Source organism: Brassica oleracea, chromosome C1, assembly GCF_000695525.1.
Source record: "Brassica oleracea var. oleracea cultivar TO1000 chromosome C1, BOL, whole genome shotgun sequence".
In the NCBI taxonomy this organism is placed as follows: Eukaryota; Viridiplantae; Streptophyta; class Magnoliopsida; order Brassicales; family Brassicaceae; genus Brassica; species Brassica oleracea.
This window is the reverse complement of record NC_027748.1, coordinates 21,683,569-21,689,001: the sequence shown is the minus strand read 5'-3', so window position 1 is coordinate 21,689,001 and position 5,433 is coordinate 21,683,569.

Below are 5,433 nucleotides of genomic sequence, written 5' to 3'. Positions count from 1 at the left end.
AACAAGTAATTATTTTTAGTCTTATTATGCAACCTCAAACATGTATTTATGCATGAAAAATATCAAGTTATACAAGCATAAAATCGGCCAAGACAAAAAAACCTAATAACTTTGTAACAACCTTCCTATTTTTTTTTTAAAGGGTTCTAGGTTTTAGCATGCAATTTCAGTTTTAATGTTTATGTTTCGATTTCTAACATTAAAACATGTAATTTCTATTAGAGATCAGATCAATCAATTAGGTTTTATCAATCCTATCATGTGATTAACAAAATCAATTTTTAAACCTAAACATGCGATTTAATTTTCTATGTCTACCATGCGATTTTGATTTTAATGTTTAGCATATGATTTGCAAACCTAAAACATGCAATTTCTATTAACAAACAGATCATACAATCAAGTTTTAATAATCCTAGAATGTGATTAGGTGGCCAAACAAATCAAATTTCAATTAAGCATGCGATTTGCAATTTTATGCCTAGTATACAATTTCTAATTTCAAAAAACATGCAACAAGATTTTCTTAAACAAACAATCAGATTTTAAAGCTTTAAACAGCATGTGAAAACAAGTTTTAGAAATTTTTCATCAAGGGGGTTTTAATTTTAAGGCTATGCGATTTTTAGGTTTAAGCAAATTAGGTTTTAGATGTTTAGGAATCGGTTTTTCAAGCATACCAAGTATGCGATCTGATTATTGACATAATCAGATCTGAAACTATAGTTTTAGGTATATGATTCAGGTTTTAGAATTATTAGAATCATATTAGATAGTATAGGTTTATACAATTTTTGGTTTTAGGCATGACATTCGATTTTCATGTCATGCGATTTTAGGTTTAGATTAGTTCTTAGGTTCAAAACTTATGACCATGTTTTACTAAGTTTTAAACATATATACTATATGATTTATAAGGATATAAATCGAATTATTTATTCATAGTTGGTTAGGTTTTGATTTCTATGATCACATATTAAGGTATATGCGATCAGTTCTCTCTTGTATGGCTCGAGTTTAATTACATTAAACTCGACCTCTAAGTAGTTTTAAAGTTTGAGATAGTTTACCTATGAACTCCTTTTGATCTGAATGGAAAAGAGAGTTTGATCGCACGGGCAGCAACTCCTCTCGGCTTAAACTCCTTGTTGATATTTGATTTTAATTCCCTCGGCTCATGAAACAACACGAGGAGCATTAGATAACATGAACGTCAACAAGATAACATGAATCAACTAAGGTATGATAAACTTATCTTGCACATGAGTTGAGTTCGGCTAGAAAATCCTTGTTGGAATCGGATTTGGTTTCCAAATCAAATTGACGCGCACTGTATCTGTGCGTGAGGGCGCGTCGGTGGTCAGATCGACAAGCGGTTTGCACTGACGGATTCGTCTTGGCGAGGGCTTCGATTTGATATCTTGATCATTTTCTGGGTCCTCACGGTTTGAGAGAACGGTCTCTTTGAAGTTCCGAGGCAGATTCCTTTGCGTTTAGGGTTTGATGATTTTCGGCTGAGTTAAAAAATATTTCGTGGGGGCTTAGGGCTAGAGGCTATCTTGCTGATAAAGTGTTATGAAAATAAGGGGAAAGTCTATATCTTTATTTGACAATAATGAGCCCTTTATATAGGGAATTACATAAGTATGAAACCCTAATACAATATAGGCTAGAAAATACAAAGACATAAGAATATGGGTCTTCGAATATGAGCTTCCACCAGACTTTGGTTTATAACATCTGAATATATTTTTGGGAAAATTGTTTTTTTAGGCCCAAAAACTGATAACTATGTCCTATTAGGTTAATTTTTTTTAACCATTTTTTCTTCTAATACCCTTTTGTATTTTCAAAAATAAATCAAATAAATAGTTTTAGAAACAAAAAAATAGTTCAAAAAATACTAACTACTGATGAAATACCTATATCAACTTATTCGTATTTTTTTGTAATTCTAAAAATGTTTAAATCGTAATTTCATATTTTGTTCTACAAAAAGTAGAATTGACATTCTACACAGTAGAAAATGTAATCCACGTTTTTCATTGAATCTAATATATTTAGAATACGTGATCTACGTAAATAATAGTAATCTAAAAATATTTGAAAAACACATTCCGCGCTTAACCTATCGTTCTAAAATCTCTAGAATCTGGAATCTACACATTACTATAAATCTAAAACCTGTAGATATCGAAATCTACACATTACTATAAATCTGAAACTAGTAGAAATCGATTTCAAACATGTTTAATGTGTTCTATATATAGTAGAATATGTATTCTACTGATAAATATAATCAGTTCCAAAAATATAGGAAGAGAATATTTGGAAATATTCAGTTTTCTTATATTTATTAAATCGATTTAAAAAAAAATTGTGATTTATAAAATCAATTTTTAAATTAAAAAAATTAAAACATCGATTTGGAAACCGTTTGATCTGAACTGGTCGATCCTGATCTGAACTGGTCGATCCTGATCTGAACCGGCAAAAAACTTTTATACTCTTGTTCTCTATATATTTAACAAATCATTATTTAAATAAAAAAATTAAAAAAATAATTTTTTTTTTATGTTTTCAAATTATACTTTTTCAAGAAAAATTTTTTGCTTTTTTTTCAAAATTTTTTTATATATTTTTAAGTATTTATTTATATATTTATTAGAATCCTAAATTCCACATTCCAAAAATCCTAATCCACCCTTCAACTCTAAACTCTAAATCTAGATTAATTAACCCTAGGGGTATTAGTGTCTTTTATCCTTCATTAAAAGTGAGGGTAAAAGTGGTTAGTGTAAACATAAAAAGTGGTATTACGAAGGTGGTATTTGTGGTAATTTCCTTTTTTAGAGATTTTTAATATTTTTTCAAAATTATTTTAGTTAAAAATTATATTTTAATATTTAATATTTTTTTATTAATTGTAATTTCGAATTTTTAATTGAAATTAAGGACAATATTGCTTTTTTGAAAATATTTAGACTAATAGGACATAAAATATATGAGATTAGCCTAATAGGACATAGTTATCATTTTTTTGGTATAAAAAACAATTTTCCATGTTTTTTTTGCTAGAAAACCTCACTCAGAAGTCAAAAACAGTACTGAAGACATGAAATTTGATTATAATCCGGTTCTTCATTCTTGTACTTCGTAAATCTAAACGTCAATTGGAACGCCCCAACAAAACAGTCCAAAGCGAGAAGTGTGCTTTGGTGTCAGTTCAAATAAAATTGAACCAGTTTGATATGTAGAGAATTATCCGGAAATAAATGCTAGTGGATTATTTCAATATATTCCTCCTAAATAATAATTTCTAATTATAGAGTAAAAATTAGTGGATTACTAGTTTACATCTTGAAAACCAAGTCAAGCTATTATAATTCTTTTTTTCGCCAAAATATTATATGGACAAATATAAGGATTGATAAAAAAAGACAAACATAGGTAGGCTTAGGCGTTCGGATACCCGTTCGGGTTCGGATCGGGATTTCCGGATTTTGGTTCTGTTTTGTAACATCGTCTAGGTCCCATTCTAGTAATTTTACAAGCACAAATCAAATTCGGATATAACACTTCGGGTTCGGATCGGTTCGGATATATCCAAAGTAATCATATATCGTTCGGATTCGGGTTCTATCGAATCTGTTCGGATATATCCACAGTAAAATTTAAAATTTAAAAGTAAAACATAAGAAATATATACTTCTTCTTATATAATAGAGTATTTAAGGTATTTGTTTATTTTTTAATACTTATTGCTAAATATTATATCCAAATAAATATGAAATTGAATATTTGAAATACATATATATATTTGAAATATTTATATCATATATTAATTTGGACATTTGAATCGGTTTTTTCGGATATTTTTTGGGTTTTCGGGTTACCCATTCGAATTCGGTTAATAACACTTCGGGTTCGAATATGTTTTGTAACACCCTATAAAATCTATTTGGATATTTTTTATATTTCGGACCGGGTACGGATTGGGTTTTTTGGTTCGGATTTGGTTTAGATTTCGGGTTATGGATTTTACCATAGTATTATCTTTCCTTTGGGTAAAACAAAAAGTTGACGAAGACTTCTAAATTATTTCAATGTTTTAGGCCGAAGAAATATGATGATCGCTTGAAAATAATAAATATTCTTTTTTGTAACTTGGGCTTCAGATTTAACAAGTCTTCGAAAGCCAAGTTGACGAAAGCTTGTATTTAATTTTGAAATCGAAGTCAAGCTACACAAATTATTTTTTAGTAAGTGGATACAAACTTTGCTCAACCAAAAAAGCATAGAGACGAAGAAATTTCCGATAAAAAGTGAATAAATCTATGAGTTACTACGAAACACCACCGATGTCGATTGTACAGTCATCGCAACGATTGACGTCTATTGGAGACGAAGACTTCAAAAGTCTAGCTTACATATTTTCTAACGCTAGATTCATTTGATAACACAGTGAAAAACTTTCGGGAAATAAAAACGAATGAGAGTTGCTTGGAAATTCCACTCATGTCGGACGTACAAAACTATTATCCAAATGAGAACTACCCACGTGGATGGCTGAGGTTCGTTTTCTTATTACCAATAGTTAAAGCAGTCAATTTTAAACAATCATAAAGCAAAGACAACAGTGCTTAAGATATCCCCAAAAAACCCATGTTGCATTGTCCTCACGTTTCCGATGGATACTTTCGGTAATTACTAAGTCGACATCCGCGCTGAGCCCCAGAAAAATGTATATAGGATTCTGTTATTTGATGCAACTAACATTTCATGTTTACTTCGTTTGAATAATCGAACATTTTTAGCTTAGCTTTAAATATGTTATTTTGTGATTTTTAGCTTAGCTTCTCCGTTAATATCTTATTATTTTTATGAGTTTTAGCATTTGTTATTAGTACAATTTAATCATTTTAAGATGCATTTAGATGTATATATTGCATTAGAGTGTTCATTTGCATTTAACAGGGGTTAAAATGCATTTTGAGAAGTTTGGGGTGAAATCACAAAATTATTCTTGCAAATTTCAGAGTTCGTGGCCGATTTGAGAACCATCAAGAAGCGAGGGACCATTCTGCAAATATGAGGGGTCTGTAATGTACAACTGAAAGTCGAGGGTTGATTTGAATGGATATCTTTGTAATTTCAAAAGGCTTAGGGGCAATGCGAGAAGAACCAAAAGGTTCAAGGATCAACTGTGCAAATAATTGAAAATCCACCATTGTGGAGTTCCCGAGCTTTTCAATCCGAAGATGGCCGCGACGGTGAGAGGCAACGACTCCGGAGCTTCGGAACTGGCTGCCACGACTCGAGCTGAGGTCACGGCGGCGTTATCTGACGGCGAGTGAGGATTGCGAGAAGACGGACGAATCGGAGGAGGAACCACGGTGGCTAGGTGATCACGGCCATGGTTTGGGCGCCGAC